This window comes from Chinchilla lanigera, unplaced genomic scaffold (genome assembly GCF_000276665.1).
Source record: "Chinchilla lanigera isolate Chin_1 unplaced genomic scaffold, ChiLan1.0 scaffold00050, whole genome shotgun sequence".
Taxonomy (NCBI): Eukaryota; Metazoa; Chordata; class Mammalia; order Rodentia; family Chinchillidae; genus Chinchilla; species Chinchilla lanigera.
In genome coordinates this window covers 11,878,100-11,888,567 of record NW_004955451.1, presented here as the reverse complement: position 1 = coordinate 11,888,567, position 10,468 = coordinate 11,878,100, and positions in this window count along the sequence as shown.

Here is a 10,468-nt window from a genome sequence, read left to right as displayed (position 1 = left end):
TATTACAGCAGCCATTGATATTTTCCTACTAATCTATCCATAACTCTGTAATGTTTGTATTGTTCTTATCCTATTTCGTAAATGGATGCATGTCTATTATTATGTATTTCCTACAACAACCATTGAGAAAAGTTAATGATTATTCAATAGGTCACTCATGTATAGCTCTATTTATTTTCTTAGAAGCCACTTTGAAGATACCAAAGTATAGTAAAACAGCTATTGATATCTCCTACCTCTTTTGTCTGTAACTCACTATTATTTGTCTATTTGTTTTCCTGAGAAACTATCTTGTAGATAACAATATGTAAAACAATAACCACTGATAATTTCCTACCACTTTGTCTGTAATTCGGTAAGCCCCCTCATTATTATGTTATCCTTCTTTTACTCTTTAAAATAAAAAAAAGAAACTGAGGCAGGAGAATCTCCATGAGTTCAAGGTCAGCCTGAGCTGCACAGTGAGTTTGAAGGCAGCCTGTACTACATGGCAAGATCCTGTTTCAAAAAACAAAACAAAACAAAAGTTAAACATAGAGTCCTTATCCAGTCAATTCTATCCCTTCACTCCAAGTTTATATCCAAAAGAAACAAAAACATATGTCCACTTAAAAACTTGTCAACAAGCCAGGCATGGTGACACAGACCTGAAATCCCAGCAGGAGGCCGAGACAGGAGGATCACCATGAGTTTGGAGGCCAGCCTGGGCTACATGGTGAGACCCTGTCTCAAAAAAAAAAACTTGTCAACCAACATTTAAGGCACCATTATTCATTCTATTCCAAAAGCCAAAATGATCCAAACATAGATCTTCCTATTAGAAATGGATAATAAAATGTGGTGCACTTATAAAGTGAAATATTATCTGGCAATAAAATGAAGTATTGACACATGCTGTTCTTTGGATAAGCCATCAAAATATTATGCTAGGTTAAAAAACCCAGTCCCATGAAAACCATATATTAAAAATTCACATACATATATTAAAGACGTATATAAACTCTCCAGAATAGACAGAGACAGAAAGATTGGATGCTTAGGGCTAGAAGGAGAAGGCTAGAGAATAGCCATTTATGGAGCTCCTCTTAGGGAGGACAAGCAGTTCTGAAATGAGATCATAGTGATAGTTGGTGACCCAGTGAATATACAAAAAAAGTCATTGAGGTGTACATTTAAATGGGTAGATGCTATGGTAAGTGTAGTAGTATTTTGTAGTTGTTTTTGAGATAGGATTTCCCTGTGTAGTTCAGGCTGGCCTTGGACTCCCTGTGTAGCCCAGGCTGACCTCAAACTCCATACAGTCCTCTTGCTTCAGCCTCCTGAGTGCTGGGATTACAGGTGTGCGTCACCACACCCAGCGCGGTAGTTATTTTTACCAAGAGATGGAGGGAGCGGGGAGGGAGGGGGAGAGGAAGGAGAAAGAAAAAGAATGGAGGTGTGCACACGCACCAGCTCCCTGCGGTGAATGTACTCATTATGTACTGCAAATGTGGACTAATGGACTAATACATTTTTAAAAAATTCCTCCCTGGACCACAGGTTTCCCAGGCTCTGGTCTCCCTGCCCCCACCTCCAACTTCCAGTTCACTCCCGACTCTGTAGCCGGAATGAGCTTTCTAAAGCCCCAATCCGCTCAAGTCACTTGTTTCCATAGGACTTCCCGTCAGTGCCCATAGCCCGTAGGAAAACAAGCCCGGACTCCCTCATAGAGGGGAAGGGCTCTGTATCCACTTAGCAGTATGGGTTCCAGTCATTGGCTGAGTCCACCGAGCTCAGTCTTCCTGTCACCTCTCCTTGCCCTCACCCCCCACCTCACCCTTTTCTATTCTCTGCGGATTCTTCAAGCTTTGACTTATCCAGATGTTGCCCCCGGGGAGCTGTCACCTGTCCCACAACCCTGACTGAAGGGATTCTTCCTCTATTTCTCCTCCCCTGCACTTGCCCTGCGGTTGCTTGATTCCTCCCTGTGCTACTCAGGAAATGCTCAGTGTTTCCAGCGCAGAGGTTTTCTTTACTTTGCTCTCGGGTGATTCCAGCACCAAGCCACACTGACAGCACATAGCAAGCATTCGGACGAGTGCTCGTGGAATGGATAAGTGGCCAAGCGGGGGAAGGAAGTACTCCTTTGAAGAACTTGCTTCCTGGGGTTCCAGGCACCGAAGCCTCCACACTTCCTCTTCCTGCCTGAGTGGCTTGGTCACCAGCTGGTCAGCAGCCTGTGAGGACCCAGAACGCTTGTCCTGAAGGTGTCCTGACTCAGACCCTCTGCTGGGAGCCAGCTTCCCTTAAAAGGCCACCTTATCAGAAAGTGCCTGTGATGGCATTTATGAGCTCTATTTTTATCGAGTGCTGGAGAGCCTCAAAGTTAATTCTCAAGCCAAAGACATTAAACTCAGGAACGTGGATGAGCAAGGGAACATCTTGGTGACGCCTTTGAGTCACAGCTTTGTTTTCCGTGGCAAGGGCTTGGCTCCTCCCCACCACGGGCCCTTGTTTCTAAGCCCTGGCTTATTCTTAAAAGGTTTGGAGCCCACATCGGTCAAGTCTAGATCCCACAGCCCTTAATGTCTGTGCCACGGTGTCGTCTTTCCTGAGATCCTCCTAACTCTGCCTGGCCCTCAGAGCAGAACCCCGGGAGGATCGCCAGACAGCTCCCCATTGATTCAAGCTGGCTTCCCACGCCCACCCCACCCCACCCCCACTCCCAAACGGAAATTAATCATGGTTGATGGAAGGATGGAGGCAGGGCGGCCAGAGGGGACGGCTCCCAACAAGCCCGGCCAGAGAGATAATTGGACAGAAGCTACAGAAATAGGGAGAGGAACCCAGCAGGGCTGGCGAGCAGTTGAGGGCCCGTGCCAAGGCAAGGATTCACTGTCAGAGCTGCAGAGTGAGGGGCGAGGAAGGAGGGGAAAGAGAGACAGAGGGAAGGAAGGAAGCAGCAGGGAGGGAAGGAGGGATCGGAGGGAGCTTCGCAGAACGGGAAGAGAGAGGGGAGCTGCATTTTCCCTTTAATTCAAGGGGGTAAATTGGGGAACAAAGGGGTTAGAGCCCAGGGGGTGACCCCAGAGAGACAGCCCATCACACCCTTGGATGTGACCAGAAATCTGAAGCTGTGGATTTGACATTAGTGCTGGGAAGGGGTCAGAAATGTTCTTACTTCCGGATTCAAAGACACCAACTTGCCGCTATCCCTGCTTCTGGGAATGGCGCACTGGCTGTGCTGGCAGACATGCTGGAACTCGGAAGGCTCGAGCTGCTTTTGATTCTCTCTGACCTTTTCCTTAGCCAAAGCCTAAAGAATTCAGATTTTTGCCCCTCTGTCTCTGGTCTTCCTTCCCCTTCCCCCTGGGTGGGGCTGCGCACACACTGCCCGGGATCACAGCCCTCCAGGTGCCTCGGCCTCCTTCTGGTCTGCCGGCCACTGCGGGCTGGGACTCAGACCTGGAGCTTGGCGTGTGGGCGGACGGGCGCTGCCTTGGGGAGAGATCGCTTCCTGGAAAGTCTGGCTTCAAAGCTGCAGGCAGGCCGAGATTTGGCTAGACAGCATGAGGCCCTGTGAAGGCTAGGCCTGGGCTTGGCTTTGAAGGTACCTCTTTCATCAGAGAGAGAAAGGGATGGGACAGAAATTCCCATAGTGCCGCCTGGAGAGCGACTCCAACCTACTTCGCTTGCCCCAATAGCTGCTGCTCTGTCCCGTTCAGAAAATCATGTTTTCAAGCCTCCCAAGAGATTTCAGGGCCAAGATGGAGGCTCTGGTTCCTGGATGATCTAGTTACTTCTCAGATAAAATATATTTCTGAAGCCTGCGATGTCTATTTTCAAAGCTGAGTGCTTATTCACTGGGGCAGCGAGAGGCACACGGGTTGCTCCGTGTGGGCGTGAGGCAGCATCCTCTCTGGATAAAAAGGCCAGCGATGCAGCGTGGGAAGCAGTAGACCACTACGGGGTCAAGCGTGTGCTCGGCCTCCGGGAGCCGCCGTGAGGACTGCAAGCCGCCCCCATCCTCTTTCGCCGGGCGGGTTGGGTCCCTCGTAAGCCTCCTCAGGGCAGAGTGAAGGACCATTTTGATGATCTCATTTGGGACAAGCAAGAAGAGAGTCTTGTAACTCTGGCTGCCATGACTGCTTGCCATGCGCTGGGCACTCTGGTGGGCAGGCAGTGGGTGGCGGCAGCTGCTAGACACCTTCCCCCGAGGATACATCAGTTGGTGCCAAAAGCCTCGATAAGCTTTTTCTGATCTCTGTGCCAGTGGCTGCAAGTCCTGGATGGAAGCCAAGAGGTCCTCCGTGAGCCCCGCACGCTCCGGCTCCTGCCATCCTGCAAGAACCAGGGAGGGATAGCTTGACAGCCCGCTGAGAAAGGAGCTGATAGCTCTGAGACACATTTTCCAGCTGTCACACCTGCTAACGTGGGAACTCACACCACACACACACACACACACACACACACACGTGCACACATACCCAGCAATAAATTCATTGTCAGGCTTTCTTGTTCCATCTGTCCCATGCCCAGAGCAATGGCAATAAGAACTTCCATCAACAAACTGTGGTTCCCAGTTTGTCTCCTGCCTCCCTCCCTCCTTCCCCGCTTCCCACAGTCATCTGTGGATGGACACCTCCCAGAAGCCAGTCACTGCATGCGGGGTCGGAGATACGAAGAGTCTTGGGCTTCAAAAGACCGACAGGCACTGACCTGATACAAGTGGTACAGGTATGGTAGGTGGCAAACTGGTGGCCCTCGGTCACATCTGACCTGCAGGTGGGTTTAGCTTCAGCTGGCAAAAAAGTCACAAAATCTGGAGCATCTGTGTAAAAATTAGGATTTCCTGCTTCTTTTAACAAAATTGGCAGTGATCGGGAGGAAGTGAAAAGCCACTGTCCCCTGTAGATAGGACATGCACTCTGTCACAGATCTCGCTGCCCGTGTTGCTAACTTAGACTAGCTGTTTCCTTCAGGTACATGCCAGCGGCGGGTGGACAGGTGTTAGGGGTTAGGACCCTCAGAGTGAAAGCCAAGGAGGGAACGGTCAACTCTACTCGAGGAAGACTGATCAGTTAACCCTTGAGCTAAACTCAAGCACCCTGTTTATTTGTTTGTTTGCTTGCTGACTCTTCTCCCCACACCCAATGTGGACATGCTCCGGCTGGCATCCAGTCCCACAGTGTGCCGGCTCCGGGCGCAGTGCGTGAGCGGAGCTGAATGAATAGTCACGAGGCGCACCGAATGGGAAAGGGGATTCCAAACAGCGGGAACTTTGGGCACAAAGGCATGACAATAAATAGCACACAGGAGAACTGCAAATAGTTCCTGGTGAAAGGGGGTGCTGGGATGGGAGGTGGGTGGGATAAAGCAGCCTGGAAGTAGCAGGGAAAACAGACCCCACGCGGATCCTGGAGGGCGTTTTGTGCTGCATTGAGAAGGTAGCCGTGGAGCGTTGGAAGGGATTTAGGACCGGAGTGACAAGATCAGATTCCTGACTCACAGAAATAGCTCTGGCAAGGTGGTAGAGTGAGGACAGAAGCAGCAAATAGAACCTTCGATTCAAAACCCGCTTCCCCTTCTTCAAGCCTCTGGAACTCGCCTGGGGACTTATTTTGAGAGTATGGCGCCCCCTTTTGACCAAGATCGGGACTGCACCTTCCCTGGGCCGTCAGGGAAATAATATTTTTGGCCCTGAACAAAAAGCACCTGGAAGCCTTGTGCACAGAACAGCAAGTTGTGATGTATGTGAGCTGCCTTCCTAGGAAAAGGGGCCCCGAAGAACATTCGTGATAACGACTAATGCTGCGAACTGTTGCCAGAGAATATACAGAATGCTTGCTGAATTTGAATCCGGGGACATGCTTATACCAAAAATCATGTTTGTTTATCTGAAATTCCAATCCAGCCAAGCATCCTGTATTTTTATTTGTTAAATCTAGCAGCCTTAGATACATGAGCAGGGCTTAGGTGAGAAGTGGAAATTAAACTAGATGGGTTAATCTCCCTGGGAGCTCTCTGCATCCCAACCTCATCTCTCCACCCAAGCAGAGCTGCAGGTGACGTGTTCTCATGTCTTGCAGTGGTGCCCAGTTATACATCTCTGTTGGGCAAATCACTTTTTAATGAAATGAATTTCATGATAATGGCGGTGGCTGTGAATGAGCCCCCTAGTGAATCTGCAGAGATGTGGATTTTCTATTTTTTAAGACAGTATGTAGCCCAGGATGGACTTGCTGTGTAGCCCAGGCTGGACTTGAGCTCACAACGATCCTCCTGCCTCAGCCTCCTGAATGCTGGGAATAGATGTGCATCATCACGCCCAGGTAAACTGTGTGTGTGGGCACTTTTTTTTTTTTTTTTAAATCTTTTTGAGACAGGGTCTGGTTATGCAGTTCAGGCTGGCCTTGAGCTCATTTTGTAGCCCAGGCTGGTCTCAAACTCGCAATGATCTTCCTGCCCCAGCCTACTGAGTGCTGAGATTACAAGTGTGTGCCACCACACCCAGCTGTGGGTACTTTTTACAAAACAATGAACCTACCTGCTTGATCTCTCTCTCTCTCTCTTTCTCTCTGTCTCTGTCTCTGTCTCTGTCTCTCTCTCTCTCTCACTCACACACACACACAGAGTTAATTTCAGGGAGTGCCTAGCCTTCATGGATGAGGAACACATCCCTGTCAGGCTGTGGTCTGTGGCAGGCCTCGGGTAGAGTTGGAGGAAGCGGCATCTGGTCAGCACTGAAGCTGAAGCGGGATGCTCCTGCTCGCTCTGGGCAGCCAGGCACAACAGAGCCAGAAGCAGCAGAGAGAAACACACCATCCCTCCCCCGCGGCCAGTGCCTTCGGCTCCTTCTTCCTTCTCCTCTCCAGAACGCTGAGGGAGCCAGGCACATTCAGACAGAAAATCCACCAGCCCCATGTGTGCCGTGGTGGAAGGGAAGGCATTGAATGAATCACTCTTAGCTCTGCATCCCTCTCCGTTCTCCTTCCATCTTGCCAACAGCAGGCGCAGCCCGCCGGCTCCCAGGCCAAGGACTGCCTGTCGGACACTGGCTGCACCAGCCCGTGGCTCCCTGCAGGAGAGATCTGGGTGCTCTTCTGGCTGCCTTCCTTCCCTGGGAAGCCCTTGAAGTCTCCGCAGCCTGCCTGCTCCCTCTGGCTCCACAGAGGTGAGGGAGCAGGGGCCAAGGCCAGTGGCTTTGGGTTTTTTTTGTTTTTGTTTTTGTTTTTGTTTTTCTCCGGTACCGGGAACCGAACTCACGACCTTGCGCTTGCCAGGCAGGCGCTTTTGCCGCTGAGCTAAATCCCCAGCCCCATGCTTTGGGTTTTGGACTTTCAGAATGTCTCAGTTATGGAAAAATCTCATTGAGGTTTGCTTCCATCCCTGTCAGAGAGTATGTGACATTATAGCTCCACTGTGGAATGCAGCCTCCAAAGTGCAGATTGTGCCAGGCATGGTGGCATACACTTATAATCCCAGAATTTGGGAAGCTGAAGCAAGAGGATTGCTGCCAGCCTGGGCCATTAGGGTGAGTTCAGGACCATCATGAACTACATAGTAAGATGCTGTCTCAAAAAAAAAAGCAAAAGCAAACTGCAAACTGCAGGTTGTATCAAGCAAACAATCAACGATGTACCCTACTACGTAGATCACAGCGTAACATCTGTTGAACCTTTTTTTTTGAGACACGGTCTTGCCGTATAACTCAGGCTGGCCTTGAACTCAGTGTGCAGCTCAGGCTGTCCTCAAATTCACAGCAATCCTCCTGCCTCAGCCTCCCGAGTGCTGGGATTACAGGCATGTGCCGCCACGCCAGGCATGCTGAATGTTTTCTTCAGTGGACCCTTTATTATAAACAGAGTGGTATTGTTTTTAATTATAATTTCATTGGAGGAAGCTGGATAGCTTTTGATAAAATTTTTGAATTAAAATGTCCTGTTCTAGGACTGGATGTGGTGGCACATGTCTGTAATCCCAGCACTCCGGGAGGCTGAGGCAAGAGGGTCGTTGCAAGTTCAAAGGTCAGCCTGGGGTACAAAATGAATTCAAGGCCAGCCTACACTGCATAGCGAGACCCTGTCTGAGAAAGACAAGGAAAAAAAAAAGTCCTGTTCTAAACTAAAATAGTGAAATTCCATTCTTTCCCTAAATATTCATATTTGAAAAAAATAAAAACCATCATACCTGTGTCAGTCCTCCAAATTATTTGGAAATTGTATCGGAAATTTTCAGAAAATCCAAACGGCCCACTGGCTTAACTGGCTGAAGGTCAATGCTCCTCAACCTCAGGCGGTGGGAAGCGACATGGGGCCTAACCGTGGTGCCCCCCGCCCACATGTCCTGTGACCTTGAGATGCACTTTGGTGAGTCTCAGGCTCCCTGTTCCGAATGTGGGACACTTGCTTCAGCATGAGCTCTCCCCAAGAGTGTCGGATCAAATGGCAACCGTACAGAGCGCTGGTGGAACAGAAGCTCCAGAAATCTGCGGGCGCCATGTTCCTGGAGACAGCTGGTGCGTTTTCGATGGGAAGGGCTGAACGACCCCACAGAGACCCGGGACAATTTCCCTGCCCAGGCATCTGGGGGAATGACCGGCTCCACTCATAAATGTGCAAACTGTTCTTTGGCAAGGAGAGCCAGGCGGCAGAGGCAATGGGCCTCCCGAGGCCCTGCGCTCTCCTCCCTCGGAGGGCACAGGTCCAGGTCGCTAGAGCTCGGGCCATACCCAGGGACGGCCTGCAGGTCACCTAGCCCTGAAAAGGGCATCTCTGAAAAGGGCAGATGTTGTTCAGTCCCCTTCGCAAGGATGTTACAGAGCAGTAAGAAAACATACTTTATTCCTAAGTACCCACTCATAAATTACCTATTTAATGTGCACTTCTTGCTGCTTAAGTCCTTTTTAAAAGGATGTGATTTTTTTTTTTTTTTTTCTGGCTACAATGGCGCACACCTGTGATGCCAGCGCTTGGCAGGATGAGGCAAGAGGGTCGCTCAATTTGAGGCCAGCCTGGGCTACATAGTAAGAACCTATCTGGAAAAGCAAAAGACAAAGCCAGTGATTTTGATTTAACATGTGATCCCAGGACAGCTTTCCCTGCAATTGCACCCCAGGTGACATTTGTGGTCGTTCCCCCTGTTGTCGGCTAAGAGGTATGCAGGAAACGGGAAGTCACATTACCACCAGGCCCAGCAGGAATAGTGAAGGTGACAGACCTGATGCTTTGACCCATACAATGTGCCCTAACTGAAAACACAGGGCCTGGGGAGATTCCATGCTGCTTGCCCCTCTTCTGCACATAGCTGAGAATTAACTGCAGATGAGAGTGCTTTGATCTTCAGGAACCTGAGGCATCAGCTGCCCAGGGTTAGTGATCAACAGGCTTCTGCCTGGACTTGTCTGGCAGTTCCGTATGGGCCCTGTCAGCAGCTTTTAGTCGAACCCAGCCCTCTCTGCTGCAGCAGGTAACTGTGCCACCCGGAAGGAGCTGGCAGCTTGTGACACGTTCTGAGATTCAGTAAAACACCTCACTTGAGAGCCACTGTCCCGCCCCGTGTTCTCCCTGGAACTGACCAGAGGCCAGGGACAGAGCGAAGGACAATGCAGAGGAGCCAACTGCAAACCCTCTTCCTACTCAGCAGCCGGGCTGAAGCTCCATCTGCTCCCACCGTCACCTGTCTACACTTTCCCTTCCAGCCTCGCCTTGTCCAGACAGAACCGGTCCCAACCCTCCGCTGTCCATGCGTCTCCAATGGGTCAGCTGAGAGCCAGGCTGAGCTGTTTGATCCCCATTGCCCGCCCATCTCACTCTTGGTGGCTAGAATTATGCATTTTGCTTTTGGGTTTTATTGAGACAGGGCCTCCCTGTGTAGTTCAGGATGGCCTGGAACTCAGCCTCCGGAGCACTGGGATTACTGGAGCACACTACAACACCCGGCTTCGAACTAGGCAGTTTTGAAACCAGCTTGGAATGGCAGTGGGAGGAGGCAGAGGAGAGAAGTCTGACAGCCAGGAAGATGTCGCCTATTAAAGCAGCAGGTCCAGGGGCTGGGGATTTAGCTCAGTGGCAAAGCGCCTGCCTGGGAAGTGCAAGGTCGTGAATTCGATTCCTGATATGGGAAGAAAAGACAAATGACAAAATAAATAAATAAATAAATAGATAGATAAATAAATAAATAATAAAACAGCAGGCCCAGATGACGATTTCAGTAGGCTCCTGGCCCTGGTAACATGCTCTAACCACTCAGTAATCCACACGAGCCAGCAGGAGCTATCAGTTGAGCAAGGAAGGAGCTCACCGATGAAAACTTCAAGAGGAAAACACCCGTACGGAAGGAAGGTCAGCCAGATGTGCTTAAAACTCTCGAGGAGTTTGGGGCAGGGCTGCAGCGACACCCGGGACCCTGGGGAGCTCGACTGAGTGCAAGCGGGGCAGGGCTTGAAAGGCTGTGGGGGGGGGGGTGGCATGGCAGCACTCAGGAAGGA